Raw genomic sequence first — 22,236 nt, 5'->3', positions numbered from 1 at the left:
CTTTGCGCGCTTATCTACTGGGATCACAGGCCCTGAAATGTTCTGGGTGATGCATCCCACCTCTATCCCCTCCGAATTTAGGTATTGTTTAGACCCCGCTTTTCGCACTCCGCATCACTACGCACTTTTAAAACTGAGGACTGTACTGTAGAAGCGCCCGGACAGAGTGGCGGGATCCCAGCTGCTTATCCTTTTGTTTCCTATAATTTGTGAAGTTTACAACCACGTGATATATTGTAAACTAATCGTAGAAGTGGGCGCCTGAACAAAAACGTGCATGCAATTTTTTCTTCTCTAAATACTCCAGAAAGAAAAATATCAGTAAAATAATGGCTACCTCATCCGAAAATATCGTTTTTCTGTTAGCTATATGTCTACCCGACAATCAGTATGTTCTTACACCATTGCAGTCCGCCTCCGTCTTTATCTTTGGAAAAATGCAGCAAGTATGAAACGAGCGCCACGTTGAACGAGATCCCCAGTGCACCACAGAACTAGCGCCCCGTCGCGGCTAAGATATAAGCGAAAAGGCCCTTGAAGCCCAACAGGCAAGCTGACAGACACACGTAGTAGAAGTGGGTGCAGCGTTCGCGACTCGCGAGCAGTGACGTAAGGCGAGATGTCGGCCAGCACGCGCCACATAGCGGATCAGTGCCTGAACTAAGCGTCCCTACCCTTCCCATTGAAAAGCGCGCGACGCGTCAGGCAATGTTAATACAGGCGGCGTTGGCTACACCGTTAGACGTTTTCTGCCCCTATTCATGTGATACACCATTTCCACTTCCTGAAACCCTGAGGTAGTCGCACGGCAAAAAGAGTGGCGCAGCTTTCACTAGTGGTGCAAAGCGGGAGAATTGGAGAGCTCGCGGACCCTCACCCTTCGTCGGAGACCCGTCTGTTGCACGTCATATTTACCTCCGAAGTTTCCGCTTGCAGTTCCTTACGACTGGCCGGCCTGGATCGTTGCCTTTACGGGCTGTTACATCTTTCCCAATGTGGGCCGCCTTAGCGTGCGGTTGAACCCAAGGCCAAGTATAAAGCAAACGCGTGCGCTACAAACCCAATGGAAATGCTATACGCTCGGATGCGATGATAGCTTAACAGACGAGACGCCGGTTTCATAAAGCCAGTAGCCCAGTTTTGATGCCGTCCACGGAAAGCGTTTTTTTCTTTCGAAATTGGTCGCTAATGCATACGATCCAGCGCATCGTTACCCTGTTCGCATGTGCTGCACGTTTTGTGTAGTTCTACTGTGTTTTGCGCAAGTCAAATCAAATAAAATAAAATCAAAGTTTATTAGTTACATGATAGTGCACAAATACATTGAAGTGGTACAGCCTGCCTTTCTCGGACATGCGCCTGCCGCGTGAGGTCCGCTGGCGGGACTCAACCCGTTGGAGCTACAGAATACAAAAACAAACTATTCATAAAATCGAGGCTTCGGCGAACGCACGTCTGGTCGGGAATGACATTGAAGTACATAATAAGGAATACGCCGACCACAAGAGAAATTAAAACAATGACGTTTCGGCACCCCAAACATGAGCATTGTCCCCGTTCCCGAACAAGGCCCTTGTTTCCGAACAAGACTCCCGTTCGGGGTGCCGAAACGTCATTGTTTTATTTTCTCTTTTCGTCGGCGTATTCTTTATTGTGTACAAACTATTCATGCCGAGACATGCAACGGCGAAGCGAACGCCGCTGGCCGAGATATCCTCTCTCCCTCTCTCTCACGCTCAACGTGCGCCTCTACTTCCGGCCCTCACGAACTCTGGAAAGAGAGTTTGTGTGCGGGTATATTAGTTTTCAGCCGCGTAAACTGCAATAGAAAACGTGTTTGGCCGTTAACTATTTGGAGATAAATACGTGCTTCCTCCAAGCGCCGAACGTGATGCTTTTGACAGCATCGGATCCCGCTGTCGCTCTGTTCGAGTTCGGTAAGCTCGCATGAAAAGGTGTTGTTTTTGAATCGTCACCACTCATACATCGCCATGCAGTAAATCGGTTAAGTCTGCCTTTGTCATCAACACCAAGGCAGCACATTTCGCTTGCCGCTTGTCCAGTACGCTGCCAATAAATCGGCAGAAGGGGCGCAGTCCGGACTGGGAATTCCTTCCAAAATCTAACAACTGGTGGCAGTAAGGTGGTGGCCACCTTGACATCAGGGACGGCAACGCAGCGCGGACTTCGCAGAATTCACGTAGGTCAATGCTGAATGTGCGGGGACCATTCTTCAATGAGTTTTACCAGGCTTCAGAGGGTGGGAGGGCGTCTATTTCGGTGGCGTGGCTTATTCGTGGAAAAACATTTTGGTCCCATGCGAAAGTAGTCCTTTGGCCCGCCATGGATATGAAAGTTTTAAAAAAAAACGCAGTTGTTGGAACTTGAAAAAGGGTTGCGCTTGCGCAGTTCGGACGCACGGGGAAAGCCAGAGCTGGTTCCGGATATACTCGCTATAGGGGCTGACGATGCCGAGCTGTCGGAGTGCATTAAGGTGATCAATGAACGAGAGAGCGTCCGACGTCAGGCTGCAGAGGCAGAACGTGATGAGAGAAGGCAAGAGAAGTAACGTGATATCGAGCGAGAAAAACGAGATAGGGAAATCTGGAGCAAGAAAAGCTTCAGCGTGAAGAAAGAAAGCGAGAACTCGAGCTCGAGAGGCAGACACGAGAAAAGGAACTCCAGAGAGAGAAACTCGTACTCCAGAGGAGGAAAAATAGCGACAGAAAAGCTGGAGATGAAGCGTGTAGAGCTCGAGGTGGCTCGAACTACGCGTGAGAGTGGCAGCAGCGTGGAGTCACCGTTGACCGAGCCACCTACCTTGCGAATGAGTGTCCTAATGCGACCCTACAAGGCAATGGAAGATATCGCTCTTTTGTTGGCCAATTTCGAGCTTACGTGTGAGTAGGCTCGGTAAAACCGAGGCACATAGTTACAAAAGCTGCTTACGCTTTGGCCAGGTGAGGCATGTGACGTGATGGCACGCTGGTCAAACGAGTTGGAGTGCTGCAAGATTTGTGTAATGCTGCTGTGCTTTGCAGAACAGCCTGCCTCCCTGGACCATGTTTCTACATGCGCTGCCGCGCGTAGCTCACTGGCGGGGATTCGAAGCTCCCGTTTTGCTTGCACTGCGTAGACTGGCTCAAATGAACACACTTTTCATTGTTTATCCGGGCCATAAGGCGGTATTTTTTTTAAAGCCTGAAAGAACAAAAACTACCATGCGCGGTTTGCTGCGGCTTCACCAACCGCAGTGACCTCAGGTAAAGGTGCTACGTGATTGGACGATGTCCAAGATTACCATTAAAATATTTTTCGGTTTCTTTTTTATGAAACAACATGCTTGGCACCTGAATTTGTCTTTGGATGTGCATTCTCGACATATCAGTAATCACCTTACCGATATTTTGTCGTGTTGTCGGCCATAAAATGCCTGAGATAAGCCTTCCAGGACGGCTTGAAATCGTAGCAATCACTAGCCGAGGCCTACGCAGTGGATGAAGGCCCTGCGCGTCAACGCAGACGATCAAATGCGATGCGCTTTCCTCCCGTCTTTGGAGCTTGCCTGGCTCATGCCTGTATTTTACAAAGCGTGTTCGCACCAGGCCAACGGTCTGCTGATTCTGGCCTGTGCCCACTGACCGCAAGTAAGCGGTGCTTATGACAACCATACGCCAAAGAGAACTCGTTCGCACGTCAGTGTCTGTCTTTGCACGTTCTGCGAATTCGCTCGTGGAGCACAAAATTACGGCAGAACAGCTCATGCCTGTATTGTAGAAAGCGTATTCGCACCAGGCCAACGGTCTGCTGATTCTGGCCTGTGCCCACTGACCGCAAGTAAGCGGTGCTTATGACAACCATACGCCGAAGAGAACTCGTTCGCACGTCAGTGTCTGTCTGTGCACGTTCTGCGAATTCACTCGTAGAGCACAAAATTACGGCACGAAAATTGTCAATTTAGTATAGAAAACCTCGGCTGAAAACTAAAAAATCTACTTATAAAAAATTGGCTCAATGCACGCTCTCAAGTTAGTTGGAAAGCAAATCTCTAAACGACACCCACAACAATTGCCCATGCGACGTCACTTGAATTCGCACACTTGGCTCTACAAAGAATGAAATCAGATATTCTGCCTGCCGTTACCTAGAACTTGCAGGGGCGACGCCCCGAACGCAGAAGCGTCGGCCGCCGCCGCTGTTGCCCGGACGTGCCGGGGGGGGGGGGGGGAAAGAAAACGGCGAGGAGCGTCATTCGAAGTGTGAGACGACGGAACCTCGGCATCCCGATCTGCTAGCTCGGGGCTACGTAACCGCGCGACACAAGCGCGGACACCAAATAATGCGGAATGTGAGCTTAGTAATTCGCATTTACAGCGATTCAAGCTAGATAGTTTTTTTACGTTCGAGAATTGCGAGGACGCTGGAGGAACTCTTATAATCGGTATTTATCAAAATCTGTTGTTCCTTTCATTTTTTGTAATAACTCTTAAAACATTACCGAATTGGTATTCCCCGGCTTAGAAAACGTTGTCCCATTCATGACACGAAGTGCGCAAAAGGTAGTGTTTGTTTGGCGGCTAGATGTCTTTATGTGGTCTTAGCATTTTTTTTTTTCGTGCCCTGCAAACCAATCTTTAACGTATGTTTGCCGTACGACCAGTTAAATCCGTCGTTTCCGGGCTACATTGGAGGTGCTGTTGAACAATTTATTCAAGCCGTGCGAAGAAAGCTTGCTATCGACGCGAAGCTGTGCTTTAACAGGCCCAAAACAACCGTTGCTAAAGCAGACTACAAAGATGGGTCACGCCGATGCGCCCGCTGGTGTGAGCACGCGGAGAACGCTGGGTAAATTCGCCGCGCCATCTACACTGTTCTCCGTGAGTGAAAACCGCCCTTCTCTCTACAGCCGCGTTGGGAGTTTCTTGTCCCGAATGCCACGAAAGAATAGTTGGCTAGTAGAGGTGGAACGTTCGCTTTAAAAAAGAACAGAATGTACTGCAGGGGATTCGAACTTACGACCTGCAAAACCACATATCGAGCGCTCCAGATCACTCGCCCAGGAGCCGCGGCTGCTCGCGTTGGAAATATAAGGTATATATTGTATATCCAGTTTACATTTTTATTTATTCTTGGCATTTCATGCAGCTTAGATGAATATTTGTTGTATAGCGCTGATGCAGTAAGCGTCCCCCAAAATTTCACAATATCTCATGTCTAGCAATTCCATTTCTTAGACGAAAAGCGTTCGCCGATGTGTGGTCGTGCTGCTGACCGCTGTCATGTTTCACCAAACCCAAAAAGCGCTTCCTGCAGACACGTTTTGCTTCGTACTGTAAAACTTCGGTTGCTATTATTTCATTGGTACCTATATTATCATAGCTGACTTTTCGCCCGCCTTCAATTGGGCTTAGATTTTCTAATATCGTACCTAGCAGCGAAGCGCCACATGTACGCTTGTGCAGCGCTTGTGTAGAGCGACCTGGGCTTGTAGCTTGATACAGTGTACAAACTAATAAGCTCAACAAAGGCACACTCTTCCATTCACAGACGTGTCGTGGCGTACTTTCAACTGAGTGAGGGAATTGCGACGACCCGTCGGCGGCAGGCGGACTAAACGCTTGGCCGGCTGACTCGGTCGGAAGGGCAGCGAGCCGTGCAGTAGTGCAGTCAATCCAAGCCATTTCTTTCTGACGCCACACAAAACGCCACCGAAAATGGACGAGGATGCAGAGAGGAGGACAGCATTTTCGAATAGATATTTCTCGCGAATACAGTCGCGTAAACGCAGCGAGAGCCGTCGAAGCATGCCCAGACTTCAGTCTACAACTTGCGCTGGCATTCCCGCAATGTTTACAAATCCCTTCAGTGTCTCTTTGGGCTGTTGCAGCTACAATACGAATTTAAAAAAACTGTTCGTGCAGACAGAGACACCCCCTGGAAAGCCGATGCCACTAGCCGAATTTCCTCTATCTTTCTCACAGGCTCAACATGCGCCGTTACTGACGGCCCCAATGAACTGCGGAAAGAATATTTGCGTGTGTGTGTGCTATTATTGTGCCGCATGGAGAGCACTAGGAAAGCTGTTTGACCGTCAGTGCTTGGGGGATTAACAGGCGTTTCCTCTGACTCCGAAGGGCATTCTTCTGACTTCATCTGATCCCGCAGCCGCTTTGTCCAAGTCCTGCTGTAAGCTCGCTCGGAAGGGTTATGTTTAACTATTGTCGCTGATCATCTCTCGCCATGTAGTAAACCAGTTAGATTTGCCTTCGGCTTTTTTTCATCAACACCAGGGATCAACGTTTTCTTGCCTATAGTCCACCATAATGCCACTGCATTGACGGAGGCGACGGAGCCGGGTTCGGGGACGCCTTCTGGAATGTAACAAAGTGTTATTGTTATGTGGTGCTGCTAAAGTCGTACCCCTCGGGCCTGTAGGGTGACCAGGTGTTAGGGTGCCTGTTTTACAGCATTAAAGGGGCCCTGAAAGGCGTTTTGAGCACACTAAATTGACTAGCGCAATCGTTAGATTGGGTCGTCAACATCATCTGTGCCAAGTATTACTCTTTTACGCCCAGCGGAAAGCTCACACTTTTGTTGCAAAGTTTGTCGCTTTTTTCTCACCCTTTCCTTCGTGTTTTTGGACGCCGCCATCTTCACATGTCTACATCATCGATTCCCAGATGTTCGTCATGAGCTAGACATCTTGCTATTGGGCGGCTTTTTCACGCACTTCCGGCAAAGAGATGAGTCGTCTGCTCAGCGTCGGCTCGCCGGCTGATCTGCCAGCGGAGTGCCGGAGTGCTTGGACATTTTACGACAAACGAAACAAGTGTAAACAAACGCTTAACCGTTTGTATTGAATGCAACAGGGCCATAACACGACATGAATATTCTCTTACTTGAGTACGTTCCATAAAGAAAGCGTTGAAGCCCCGTGGCACTTCTTTCTTGCAATCGCAGAGAACGCCCTGAGCCGAATGCCCGGGTTTGACGCATACATTTTATTCACCTTCCAAACAATCCAGAGATGCGTTTCGAACGAACACAACGTCACAACATCGTTGCAAGTCCGAACCGCGATTGACAGACGATGGGTTGCCTCCTCCTGCCCCTCGTAAATTCGGCACTCACCTCGCGCGCGGTTTGCGGGGACGAACAGCAAGTCACTTAACTCTGGCGCACAAGCCCAGATGGCTTTTAGCCACGCGCACTGCACATACCCCATAGCGAGGTTGAGTCGTACGCCGCTTGAGAAAGATAATCCAGACCATGGGAAGCACTATCCACCCGCAGAAGCACAACGTCGCATTTCATCGCGAAACAAAGGCGTCCACAACACACACACCATCGCCTCCTGTAATGCCAAACGCATCTCGCACTTCCAAATGGGAGTGAGTAGTATGCCTGCAGTGCCCATATGCCGCGAGGTGGGGCCCCAAGCTGAACCGGGATCACGCAACCGTAACTGACTTCTCGAGCGGTTTGTGCCTTGTTGCCAGAACAACCGATGTTTGATATTGTCAAAGAAATGGTGCTCGCTCCAGCGCGAGCAAGCTCAGAGCCGTGGCGGAGCATGTTTTGCCAACGTTGCCGCTCTCCACCACGCGCCGCCCCAAGCTGTACTGGCGTTTTGTGCACGGGTTCTATATCGGTTTAAAATGTCTTTTTCACATGCCGCCGGCAGGAATTACCACCGCCACAAAATAAGACCCGGCACCAGCGGGGCCACATCTGATACGGCGCTTTTTGGATAAACAGTGCGCTGTGCATCCAAGGGAGCGAGCGCAGAATCCTCCCCGTGCGGCTGCGAGTTCGCCGCCGATAAAAAGTCACGCGCCGCCGATATGAAATTCAGTAACGTACACCGCGAAGGGGCAAGGCCAGGCCGCCGCACACATGGGGCCAGATTTTTCGTTCGCTTTTCCAGCCTTGAGCGGTGTGCGGGATTCATGGTGTCAACAAAGCTTGCCCGTAGCAGACGGCTGTGTGAGCAGTGCAATAGCGGAAGTACGTCACCGCCGAGGAGCGCAGCATCATGGGAGGGAGGGCTCGCTCGCCGTCAACAGCGGAGAGTAAGTTGAAAGGAGGAGGAAACGCGGCGCGACGATAATGCGCGATTTTTGATTTACGATTTCTCAGCTAATACTCATCGCTTCAACAAAATTCTTGCGGGAGGAGATTGCTAATACATTGCTTTATTTGGTTACATGTACATCCACGCATCGGCGGAAGGTATTTCAGGACCCCTTTAAGGCTCTGGGGCCTATCCCGGACCTCCCTAAGCGCTATTTTTCTGAAGGCTTCCAGGTTTTTTGGCGCGGAGGACAAAAGGTCTCGTCGGAAGCCGCTCAGCTGTTAAAAAATTGGCGTTGAAAACTCGTGCCACTTAGGAGCTTTAGGAGGTATTTTTTGCTTACCTCCTCTCAAGAAGGTTTGTATTGCAAAACTAGAAAAAAGCAAATCTTTTTACTAATGTGAGAATTGTTAGTAAGTGTTATTGGTCGCTCACAAACTCCTCTACAATTTATGTCATGATTCTCAAGATTTTGGAGCACCATGTGTTCTAATAAATGCCGCATCTTGGCACTAGTGGGCTGATACTGTTATTGCATGGTAATATCTCAGTTTATTATTCTTCGCGTGTATGCGATTCAGAACACAAAGAAGAACCCTAGAGGACGCCAAAATTTTGTCTCGGGACGATGGAGTCGCTACGATGGAGTAAGTATATTTTTCTGCCGGGCACTCTTCCCTCAGCTAGCTGGAGTTGATCACATTCTTTGGGAATCCCAGGGGCTGTGCCATTACATTTGTGACGAAGAGAATCTAATGGCGGTAAAGTTTGTGGAGTTGGTCCCAACTGCATGAAAAAACAAACACCGACTGAAGAAAAACGTTGAGTTTGTGGTCGGTGGCGCTTATAGAGCATAACAAAGCCTTGTCGGGCTTTCACAAAGTAAACTAAGCCGTATAGAAAGTGAAATGAGCACTTTAAAGACCAGTTTTTCTACACGTGGCGTCCACAATTAAGCCGATCACGGGTCAATTTGTTGTAGAAGAAGTTCGGCCTAAAAGTAAAATTGTCTGGTACCAAGTCAAAGAAAATTCCTAAAAGAATATATCCTTTTCTTTATTTAGAAAACTATATCAAGAAGAGAAGAACAAGGCTGCTACATACTTCTTTTCTATGGTATGTAGTAGCCTCTAAGGCAAAAGCGGCGCTGAACTCGCTAGAGCATTTAGGCACCAGCCTTTTTTTCGTTAGGGTCTTGTGCTTTTCCAACATTCTTTGGCCCGAATTCTTTAGCTCCGCGGCTTCTTGTTTCGGGTCCTCATGGCACGAAGGCTCACAAACTTTATCACCGCTGATGTCGAGAGTACATAATGAGGTCTTTACAAGAAGTAACTCCGCTAGAAACTCCAAGGAAAGTACAAACTTGGAATCTTTTTGAGCTGTTTCAGGTTTTTCTTTCCTCCCTTATATTGATGGGAGCTGCCTTCTTTTAGAAGGGGGTTTGGCGATTCAAGTACCGAATCGCGTAGCCACGGCCCAGTTACACTGGTAACAAGAATAGAATCGCCGTGGTAGCGTGTTTCAACGTTGCAGTTAGGCCGTGCGAGCACAGAGGAGACTCGGGCTTGAAGTATAAACTTTCTCCCAGATTACATTGCGGGTAAGTGTTCCGCTCTCATTTCAGATAATGGAGGAAAATTTGTGGAGGTCGTCTTCTGAAGTAACATGCCCTGAAACGTAAACTTACTCGGTTTCCGAGCATGCATTATGAATTGGTGAGCCACTTATTTCGGAGAAGTCGTAGCACCTTGTGGTGTTTGCGGAAACGTCTACGGAACGTAGACACTGCCTGTGATTTTTTTCGTTCTGGTAAAGCTTTTCGTTTGAGTAAAACGTTTTATTTTGCAAAGCAGAAATCCCATAACAATATATACCTGGAAGGAAGTGAGATATTACAAAGACGTTAAATCTTAAGTTACTAGGCAACCACAAAAGAAAATGTCCGTAAAAGTTTGAGACCAAAGCCGGATGTTCGCCTTACTTCATCGCACATTTACTCTGCGCCTTACATGGCTTTCTGGCCTTTCTTCGTAGCGCCCGCTTATCGCTGCGGTGGCGGCCTTCCTGGCTTCCTCCACCTAGTGCCGCGCGCGTGTCCGTTCCCTCGTCGCCTATCAGTCGCCAGAAGAGTTGCAAGCAGGGCTAGTTGGAAAGACATGTTTTTGAATGAAAACAGTGTGAACTTGAACGAAGGCAACGGTTGTGGAACACAATTTTTACCAACGCACGTTTGAGCCACCATGAATTGTCACTCAAGGACCTCCCATCATCCCACCTTTCTTGGCATTTTACTAAGTGGCGCGGATGTAAATCTCATTTTCCTGCCACTGACATTTTATTTAGGCACCGTGAACAAACACCCCGTGAAATTATGGTAGCGTTTCACATGGCAGAAAGATTAGACAAGTGTATCAGCCAAGCAAGCGTGTGCCCTTATCTCAAAGAGAGTGCATATCTGCGTGGGCCTTCACTGTAGCCGGTATGCATCTAGTTGTGTAACCGTGGCTTTTGTAAATTTGCGTTGGTCATGCGCAGTGTTTTTTTATTGTTTTGTGTTAACTGTTTCTTTCACCCTTCATTATATTGAACTTAGTTTTTAAACCAGCGGCTGTCCTTGCGTTCCATTCCCTAGGTTTAAGTTCGCGCTGGTTTAATAAAAAAAATAAGCCTGCCTCTCCTGCCGCCTATCTCTCCTCGCGATCGGGCCGCTTCTAAATGCCGGGCGTTTGCGAAAGGGGGTGTGGTTTGACCTCTAGCTCTCAAGGCCAAAACTGGTCATCCTGTGAAGCGACCCCAGGTAACGTAGTGTAAAGTGCGCTGCAATATTCGAAAGTAAAACCATCATTAGCAGCGGAGCACTGAAACAACGCACTAAGCGGAGACCAAGATCACACGTATTCCGGCCTCTCTCGCATCGGACAATGCCCGACGACCATTCCCTCACCTACAAAAAAAATGGCTCTGCAGACTCTTACAGGTATAGAATCACTGCCTAAAAGAACCCCCCTTCACCGCATTCACCCCTTCCTATCTTCCTCTCCTAACTGCAGCCCACGAGGGACGAAGGCCACCTTAAAACACCGTATGTGGGACTGCAACGACGACCGCATACCCGTCACCTCCCGCGAGCCATGAGAGACGGCACTCGGCTGCTCTGACCTGACGACACTACAAACCCTGACGCACAGCGCATCCAAGGTCGCTGAGCAGCTGCGGCTTCTGGCCACCCGCTCCACCTAACGGGACCATATAGAATAAAGTTTCTTTTAGGGGCAAAGCAGCTTAAAGCATACGCTTGTCCGTCCGGCGTCCGTGCTTACTGCACAGCACTGTGTAAATGGAAACGTCTGGGAAAAAAAGGTTCCCAAAACGCTAACAAGAACAAAATAAAAAGGTTCACAAAAAATGAGAGATAGAGAGAGAGAGAGAGAGAGAGAGAGAGAGAGAGAGAGAGAGAGAGAGAGAGAGAGAGAGAGAGAGAGAGAGAGACGCACAGCACCGTGTAACTCGACACATCTCTAAACAAAAGGTTCACAAAAGGTTAGAGAGAGAGAGAGAGAAAGAGAAGAGAGAGAGAGAGAGAGACCACTGCGATGCAAATGCGTATATAAGCGCGTACCAGACTACAAATTCTCTTTCTGCCATTGATGAAAGCGAACGTAACACGAGACTTGCGGCGGCTCAACGTCTACGCTGACAACAAGCTATCCCCGAGGCAAGAGCTCCGGAAGCGGCGGCAAAGCGGCAAAAACGCCAAGCGGACCCGGAGTTTAGTGTTCGGGAAGCAGCGGCTCAACGGCAACGCCGACAGGCTACCCCGGAGTATATACTGTACACACGCGTTCTCACTCATTTACATTCCCGAGTGGGCAATGTCACGGATGATGTACGGTAAGAACGATCCCCAGTGTTTCGCCCACCCGTCATAATTCACTTCGTGGAGATGCCTGAAATATTTTCTCTCTCTCTCTCGTCATGTAAGCAGGCAAATGGCGTTCGTACCAGATTTAGGGTGGCCGTGTGTAAGTGGCTGCCCGACGTTAGGCCGAAGGTTCCGCTTTTATGGTCTGTCATCAACCGGTCCCCGCGTCATACGTACAAGGCGTTTTACTTTTCTTGGCTTGGCATTTCTGCTCTACAGTAAAGTTACGAAGGGTTAAGCCTGAAGAAATGCCTGTTAAGGGTGGTTTGCAATCCTCTTTCCTATAGTGTATAAGACGGGGATGAAAATAGGCTAAGAAAAAATGCAAGCAACATCGATCTAGAAGAAGGTAAATTATCCGAAATAAAAAGCGCGAAAAGGGATGCATGCCTACTCTCATGCGCTTTAGCGCAGTGTGCTTTGGTCGGCGCAGCCAGACCGCCTGGTTGTCGGCGCAGCCAGAGGGCAGGCCGGGGAGTCACTTTCACATATTTTAGCGGAAGGTGCCCGCCTCAACTAAGGCATACGAATGCACTAGGGGACTGCAACAGCCACGGTAGACGCGCCCCTAAGTAAGCGCCGGTGGCAAGACATCTAGCCGGACTCTTTTACCCCCGGCAATGCGGCAACGCGGCTTGATGGCCTGGGGTCCCGCCACGTGTACAAGATTCAGGAGCCCTTCACAAGCTTAAATGCAGCGTTCTCGGCGTGTGTTCTCTTTTGAAGGGTTCGCAATCAATCATCGACGCCTGTAGACGCTTTAAAAAAACCGGTGGGTGATGCGCGGTACGTGGATTCGAACCAGGTAACTCCGGCATGCGAGGCGAGTGATGCACCTCTCACCCATCGCTGCGGTTTAATTTTTCCAGCCGCACCATTCCACTCTGGCCAGTTCCCGTACAAGCCGGGTGAACCCCCCAAGAATTGCAGTCCCACACAAGGGTCGAGTGCCATGCGAGAGAGTCGCTTGTACATCTCTTACCTGCAGGTGCCCGGCGCCACTAAGTAACACAAATGCACACGTTTACACCCACAGCCACGGTGGACGCTGAACTCCATAACTGAGTGTTGCAGGAAGAATGTTCGACCCCTTCCAATGGGACATTTTGCCGACGAAGTCGACTAAGTTCCCAAGCACTGGATCCCGTGTTCAGGGAGTGCTTGTATTCCAGTTTTACTGGTTGGCGCCCAGCGATACCGAAGTACCTACCACTTTCTTGTAACCCATGATAGGGTCTGAAGTGGTGTTGCGGTTGACAGGATACCCTTCATGGTAGGCGCCTGTGCCCATTTTTGTTCTGGTGGGTGAACGGTGGTTCAAGTCGGGGAGCACGAGCCTCCCACGTCTGCCGCAGTCTAGAGCGTGTCCAAGCCCTTTATACCACGCCTACGATACACGCTTGTGCCCTTTTCTCTGGTGTGTGACCAGAGGTCCCCGCCTCAGTTCGAAGGGGCTCGGGGGACTTAACACATGGCCTCTTACGGCTGCTTTGTGGTCAAGCTCCAAGCGTTTATATCTACGTCTAAGGCGTCCAGAGGCTCTATTGAAGCTTGTGCCTTTACAGGGACACATAGGGTGAAAACAACCTGGCCTGTATCAATGTATTCCGGTGCCGAGCAATATAAATACGCTATTGTCGCAACTAGCAATGTGTAATAAACAGAAAATGCCTTAAACATGAAAACTAGGAACCACGCCCCGTAACACAATTGCCCACGTCACAAAAGTGGTGAATGGCGACAGCTCATTTTTGAACAATGTGGTGACGATTTACTCAAATAAACAGTTCCTAAGTGGTTGAACATGCGACATAAACGTAAATGAAAGGTTTCAGTGAGCTCACAATATCGAAAAATACAGACTACAGCGGCGAGGCAGGCAGCTTCCCTCACTATCCCGTCAGCTATCATACTTTTAGTTCAGTTTCTGAAAAAAACATTGTTGCGCAGCTAGCGAAATCAGTTATCTACGATGGTGAGAGAGCCCGAGCTTCTGCAAGCAAAGTACCCTGCAGAAAAAAGCTAAACACTCTTGATTAGAATCGTCAAAAGGAATCAGATGCACTGCAGGTGGCTAATCAAGCGACCCGAGCTTCCAGTCTGCGGTTTAATCACCCGTGAAATGAACTTACTGCTTGCGATGAACTGACCGATCCGGCCGTTTCCCTCGAGCCGCCGTTGATAATCCGTAAAGCCTGCATCACTTTGTGCGGGCAACGACGACTACTAGACACGGCTGTTGTGAAAAGTATTTATTTTAGGCTAAGATAGTAGGAGATCGCTATGATTGCCAGAAGAGGGGATGTAACGGTGCCAGCCAGAACGGCACCAACGAGTACGGCAGGTAAAGGCGCCAGCCAGAACGCCGCCAGACAGAAGCCCATGATGCGGCGCTTGATATTTGTAACGGCACTTGTTGCTTCAAAAACGGCCTCGCACCAGCCCCCATGCTCGCAGCCGGCTCCATGAGGTTTAGGAAGCCGTAGTATGTGGGCACACCGGCCGCTCGGGCTGATAGGCGCGTTTCTCATTCCGTCGGTGAAAAATCAGAAGTCTAAGCAATCCTCTCAGACCAGTGAAACCTGACCACAGTCGACCTGTACGCCGCCGCAAGATGCTTTGCAAGCGCCGCTCTGCGCCGCCGCCCATGACCCCAGTGTGGGCACGCCATGGGGTATTCGTTCCTATTTTGTGACGGAATGACTATGTCACAAAAAATAAAAGAGAAGCGGGTGAGGGAAACGCCGTCTTTATTTAGTTGTTTCTCAGCAAGTAGCGCATCGTGGCTCGTCGAACAAAAGCCAGGATTCTACGAAACCTATGATCTTTGAGGTAAAACAAAACTTTGTTCAACCTTCAGTGTCCCTTTAAAGAAACCGGTGGGTATCCGACGGCCTAGGATTCGAACCTGGCACCTCCTGCTTACGGGACGATTGTTTTACCACTGGAATATTGCGGTCTTTTTTTTTCTTTTTTGTCGAGCATTGCCTGTCGACCAAGAGACTATGAATAACTGGCACAAAAGCACCATTATATTTACGTAGCATGCAAACAGTTCGTGAGCTGAATGTGCAGACTTTAGTAAATTAGTTGCTCAGTTCAATTTTTCCAGTCTTGGTATTCAGGAGCCTGCCGTAGAGGACACGCTTCGATTAGAAAATTATGCTTTTACAAATATTCTGGAGCTGGAAGAGTCAAAAAAGCAATGTGATTGGTCCGTAAGGACTACCCATCTTATTCGCTTGAGGTCAGCACCTCAGACGTTCTCGAGTAGGTTACCTGCAAGGTATCTTTTGGTAGCATTTCGGTCATGGTTATGAGGATACACTTCACGGGTGCCTACCACGTTAATGTGGACACACTGACGCGGATATCTCACTTAAAGAGTAGTAATGTAATACTATGTGTAGATTTTACCGCCCATACTCTAATCTGGGGAAGTGATCACTGCGATGTCGGGGGATAGGTGACTCAGCGCGCTCTTGAAAGGATTAATTTAGTAGTTCTAATTGAGGGGTCTACGCCATTCATTCGTGGTTTTTGATACTCAGGCTCCATTGACATACCTTTGTATTCCAAGGACCTCTTGAGAGGAATGAGGAGGACAATAGATATGCAAACAGGTGTTACTGATCATTTTCCTTTTCAAGTAAAGCTCTCCCAGCTGTTCACTACTGCTCTCAAGCGGTATGCTAAGCTCACTAACCGGCAGCTTTCCTGTCGTATCATCGCAGTGAGCCTTGGTGCGAATGTGGACATTGAAAATTTCAGTCAATTCCTAACCAACAACATGCAGACGTGCAGCGTGCTGTCACTGTTCCAGACAATTTTGCTTCTTTTGATAGAGAATATGAGCGACAACGCGCTCTTAGAAGGCACGCGGAGCGATATTATTGCCAAACTGGGATAATGAATACAATCAGTGTCACAAAATTCACTCCCTTTTTGCCGTCATCTTCGAATGTTTGAAAGTAAACAGTTGCATGATTTCTGGAGCTCGCCCATGTGGCAAACCTCAAATTGCGCGAAAAGCTTCAGCGCCAGCATCCGCAACAAGACTCCACTGTCACTATCACTGAATTACAAAGTGCACTCGCATCCCATCGTAACAAAACTGATCCCGGCCCGGATGGCGTCACGTATGCCCTACTTAAGAATGTTGGTCCAACAGGAATTCCACTCTTCTAGCTTTATTTGTGGATACAGGAAGCTGTTCCGGTTTCTTAGAACACAGCGCGCCTCAATGGAATTTACTCAACGCACTCTAAGGCAATTCCAGACACCACTGATGCTTGAGCTTTTCGTCCTGTCATTCCAACTTGCTGCTTGTGCACGGTTATGGAGAAATTTTTTGCGGCAATGCTTCAATTGTAGTGTAATGTGAAGCAAATATTCCCTGAATGCATGTCGGGATTTCGTTGGACGCGTTCTTAAAAATGCATGCAATACTTGATACGGTGACATGGGTTGAGCAGGAGCGCAATAGTGGTAACATCACCACTGCGGCTTACTTGGAGATAACGCCGGCGTTTGCCACTGCCAGCCACATTCATATCCTACAGAGTATATTGCAAATGGGCATACACGGACTAGTATTGCGATAGATACAAGAATTACGTACCAACCAAAGAGTTTTTCTGGAGGCGTGTGATGGTCGTTGTGAGTACGTTCCTTCACAGTTTGTCCCACAGGACAATGTCCTCAGTCCTTTCCTTTAAAATTGTGTCATGGTGAACGTACGATGCCAGGAGTGACCAGGCTTGGATCATTCCATTTACGCCGAGAACGTCTGCATAGGGTGTCGTGTACAAATACTCTTTCCCCAATCCATCTTACGAGAAGGTTTAACTAGCGTGCATGACTTTCTAAAAGAGTGCATAGTGACGTTATCATAAACGAAAACAGCAGTGTTACCTTTCACGAGAAAGCATTTTAAACTTTCGGTTTCTTGTTCACTGTCGAACAAGTTAAAACTGCACAAGAGCATCGCTTCCTCTGTGTTACACTAAAACGAAAACTTGCATGGGCTCCACCCATCAAGGTGCCACAGGAAAACGTCAATACAACTATTATGTTCTTTGCAGGCACATCCTGGGGTAGATGTACATCATCCCAACTAAAGATTTACTCTGCAGAAATTAGAAAAATAATTGCGCAGCCAGCGCCAATTCTGCGTGGTATCTCCAACTCCGCTTAGGAAACACTTTAAAGTCGGTTGGTTAGGCATCTGCGTGTTCGCTTAGCTGTTCCTAGACCATCGTCAAGTGGTCTTGTAATTGTTGAAGCTCGTCAGCCTCACTTCCCAGTGATGCGATCTGTAGAAACGTGCTGGCACTTTTCTCGAATTTCAGCCCAGAATAATCGTCTTCATCTTAAACAAGGTCTTCTAGAAATAAACGGTTGTTGAATTCAGATGGCGCTTAAACGAAATACAAGCATTTAACTATGTATCAGGTTTGCCCAGGTAGCCCTACGTATTGTCTGTGGCTTCTTTCCAGTCTTATATTGAGTTGTCTGTGCAGGGTGTATTCTGAAAGGGAATATTAGAGGAACATGAAACAACTTTTATTGTCCATAACGAGGTGAAGTGCGCTGAGTTCCCAATGAGGGGCTCTCTCTTCCGGTGTTCCATGTGCTTCCAAGGCCGCCTTGCCCCTGTGGATCTGTCAGAGCTGCTCTTCCATGGCGGGAATGGATAGCAACATCTCCCATTGCTACCTGCAGTCGACGCGCAGAAAAGGCCTTTTTTCAAATATACATACCCTGCGTTGACTCATGTCAACACAGATGGGTGTTGCCGAGGAAACGTCTATTTGTTTGTGTTTGTTATACCTACATTGCATTACGAACACAAAATTACGCTTTCCCATTACACAAAGTCAACTACGGCGGACAGTTATGCTCTTGTGTTGCACGGCGGTTCATCTTCAATGTGGAAATTCCTAAAAACTGGTCGGTTCTCTGCTACTTCCAAGCACATTTAGCATCTATGAAACACATTAGCAGCGCTTTCATTATTTGATTATTCTATGAAATTTTAAAAACATCCACTACAGCCTCTGAGGTGCCGCATACTCTTTTTAATGAATCCCTGGCCACTGTGTTATTCTCGGCCGCGCGGCGGCAGATATTGCAGATGCGGCAGTTCGCCAAGCACATTCATTTGGAACTATAGGCAACTTGCCCCTTCACATTCCACACTTGCGCATCTTCTAACGAGAGCCTGTGACAGCCTTTGTCACACTACGAGGATTGCCGAAAGTCAGAAAGCAGCTTGCTCTTTGAGGGTAATCTCTTAATGCAGTTCAAAATCCCAATACCCACATCCAGAGGGCTAGAGAGCCTTATATGCGGCCTGCGTACTGGCCCAGTTCACGCAAAAGATTTTCTGCACAAAAATTGGCGAAGTTCAATGTGCATGCTGTTTCTGTGGCCCTCCTGATAAGAATCATCTTTGTATTTAGGGAATGGCCAGTCATGAAGCTGCGAGACGGCGTTTTAAAAGTGTCCTCATGTCCTTAGACAAAAAGCCGTTAACCTTGCCAAACCACTCACATTGGGGTCAACAAATAGTGAGCAACGGCGTTCATTTCTCACCCTTCAAATTTTCCTAGAGTCTAGTCACATTGTAGGAACTTACTAGTTTTGAAATTGAACTCTATCTTTTCGCCTAATGCCGAGTCCACAAACACTACTAGTTACCATTACTTTTTATCAGGTTTGTCAATGTACAGTGCCTTTCCTTCTCAATCTGTGATGTATACCGCAGCTTACCTAGTGTGTTGTTTGTGCTTTGGATTCATTTGGGATGTGTTGTTTTTATACCACTTCACTGTGATGAATTTCTTTCTCTTATCATTTCAACTTATACCCATTCACTTGCTTCAAGGGATAAATTGCTCTACTCAGTGTCTTGTGACACCTTTGCTGTACTTTGTTCGCCTAAGACTATGCATAACTCAATGAACTTTGCAAAGACTTTATTATCACCTCTACAGAACCGTGCAATGACTATATAAAGGGTTGCGATGTTTTCTTAAGAACATGTAACTTACGTGAGAAGGAGTAGCCGGCGCTCCAACATGGCGTCAACCTCTCCTTTGTTTCATGTATTAAAGAAAGAAGAGGAAAATACAAACACCACGTAAATAAATTGACCGGCTCCGCAATGGAAAAGAACGTTTTTAATATGAACGGTACGTAATATCTTTCAGTCTCTAAACAATCTGCCCGCTTTTATTTTTCAAATAACCATAGCTGTTCTGGTTTTTGTGCCTTTTCTTTATGTTTTGCTTCTCTTCTCTGACAGGTTTTATACCCACAATAATGGCGCCTGTCCTCGCAAAAAAAACAGCTGTTCCCAATTTGCATATTGACACATCGTTTTGGGAAATTGGTATTTGCAGGAAAGCAGAAAGGAATAATTGGCTCTCTAGTTTATTACAAGTAATCAGTATCCATTTACGGCGACACCGAGCTTCTTCTCCATTAGATAACGTAACAGGGTGCTGAGAGCTTTTTTATACACATTGTTGAAACCAAGCTGAGAAAACCTCATTTTTATGCTCCACACGCGGTCGTCGTACATGTTTTGAATAATGGAATCACTCCTAAGCAGTTAAGAACTTTGAGATGAATTACCTGCCTCGGGCTGCTTTTTTTGGGAAGATGAAAAAGCGCCTTGACGTTTAGTGGTGGTTTTAGAATCTCTTGTAACTGTCTTTTACAGCATCGATACATCAACTGTAGCTTCGCAGGGAAGATCTATTCGCCGAGCAATTACCGTAATACGATATAAAATTTTCGGCCCACTGTTTACATTCCTAGTACATGTCCTGGGGCGGACATCGTAATACTTTTTTTTCTTTTTGCTTTCACCTATACCTACAAAATTTCTCTCTTGCACATACGTTTTGATACTGTGACACTAGGAGTTAAAAATTGTAGCTGTAATCTAAAACAGCACAAAACGTGGTATTCTCATCTGCGGGAACATTTCCAAAAGCCGGTGGAATAGTTTAACTAATTGCCAATAGTTTGGAAGCAAGCCCACTATACAATACTTTCTTTTTGTTTGACAGCAGCTTTCTAAGAGGAATAGTTTTAAAGGCATAGATTTTTTCAGAGTTTCTGCTAAATAGAAATTTCCTTTGCCTTTTGAAGCATTTCCGGTCGAACAGCCTAAAAAATATTATAAATATTGGAAAACTTCACTTCTGGTTTTCTAGCACCAGCCACTCAAAATGGTTTCCTGCAATGCCGTTCAGGAAGTTCACCCCCAAATTGTTCCACAGTGCCACCATTGCGCAATCATATAGATGTCAACGTCACAACGCAAGGAACCAAGGTTCGCTTCCGACAGCGAGAAACGTTATTTTTTTTTTCTTGAGGAGAGGGATGTGCCTTAATCGAAAGCCATTTGGTTAGTTGACCTTACTGCAGTGCGCTTTTGCCGTGACGAGTTGGGCTCAGACTTTGGACTATGAAGATATTGGCTCTCGACCAGAGAAAGCTTTTCGTTTTAACTGTTTTTCACTTCACCCATGGTCATCATGATCAATCAAGAAAAAAGCTGTGTTCCCTGCAGAAGAATTTTGTGTGGACAATTGCCACCAGTGAGGGAAGAAATGCTGCCCTTTATATATTATTGAGTTTATTAGCCGCTGTGGCCGTTGCAACACACTTTTGCGCGCATTTGCCACTATCAGAGAACTTGATTTAAGCTATAGAGGATAACTACCTTTCTGTCGCTTGAGATGTGGTCGTGCAAGCGTTATCATCATCTCTTTTCTTGGTACATTTTATTTGTTTTTGAGATCTTCATTTCGCATGACCTCAAGCGCGTACGCATTGTAGAGGGGAGTCAATAGAAGATGACAGAAAAAAATCAATACTCAACTGTGGCCCAAAAAATACACGCACAAAAGCACATTGGCTGAGCCTTTGCACTGCTTATACAATGACGTGTAAAAGAGCAGCATTCAAAACAAGTCAAACGAAACCGTATAAACCACGTATACCAACACACATAATATAAAAAACCTGACAATCCATCATAGAGCTCGACCGCATACAGCTCGACCAAAAAAGAAAAAAGTACGTGATGTGCGTAATGTCAAAAGGTAAATGAATCTAGTCATTTGACGTATTGGTAAGAACTGAATAAAAGAAGGTGTTTGTGTGACATTGTGTTATTACTGATTGATATTGGTGATTTACACGAGTGAGCAGTACGCGGGGATAAAAATTAAGTTCGTTTGTAGGAGGGGAATATTTGTGCATGCCTTTGAAAAGAGATTAAGGGGGAAATTTACGGCGAAGTGACAAACAAGGTTCAGGCAGTGTATTCTTCATGTTTGTGACACTAGCAGTGCGGGTGTAATCAGACCAAAGTGACAAGCATTGCTTTGTGCACGTTCAATGGCTTGATGCAGATTATCGTGCAAGAGTTCCTATATGGCAGCGGCATACTCGAGTTAAGAAGGAACTAAATTTTTATACAAAATTAGTTTTAAAAAAGGGGGCTTTGCGGAAAATCCTTCGCAGATAGTGAAAAGTACGTTTCACGCTACCTGCCCTTTTCTTAACATGTCGTTTCTATTACAAGTTGGAAGTGAACCCCATGATAGCGGCGAGATGTTACGCTTTATAAGTTGATATCGTTTATTTAAGGTATTGAGGGATCCTCATTCTGAAGCAGGGCGCTGAATAATTTAAAATTTCTATGATATTCCAGTTCGATGTTCCGATTTTTACACGAACACGTAGTGTTACCAAATCTTGTTCCACAGTAAATTAAATTTTTCATTGTCATTCTCTGATAGTGAACATCCTTGCGCATTGCTCTTGTCAGGCTTGTGATTATACTTATAGATTGACAGCTTAATGATGGGTCCATCAACCTGCCCAGCAACCTCCCAATGATTAAACTCAAAACTGTGCATATTACTTCGGTCTGTCATCCAGAAAACCTATATCGCCCAATGTCAAGCTGCCACTGCCCGACCATTATGCTGTGCCAACCACGCATCGTTCGGCTGCTTAGCAGTAAGACTTCTGTTTAAATACAAACGTTCCAGGGAGGTGTGGAAGAGGAAATTTTGGAGGACTATAAACGTCAACAAATAATTGGTTCGTAATCCCGCCTGAATACCAACCGGACAAGAAGGAAGCGTATTCAAATTTACGCGGTCCAGCTGCAGGTGGCGCTAAGAAAAAAAGTCATGATTTTAAGGTGAGA

This window comes from Haemaphysalis longicornis, unplaced genomic scaffold (assembly GCF_048455015.1).
Source record: "Haemaphysalis longicornis isolate Haplotype H1 unplaced genomic scaffold, Haemaphysalis longicornis Haplotype H1 scaffold_4, whole genome shotgun sequence".
NCBI lineage: Eukaryota > Metazoa > Arthropoda > Arachnida > Ixodida > Ixodidae > Haemaphysalis > Haemaphysalis longicornis.
This window is presented reverse-complemented; position numbering follows the sequence as displayed.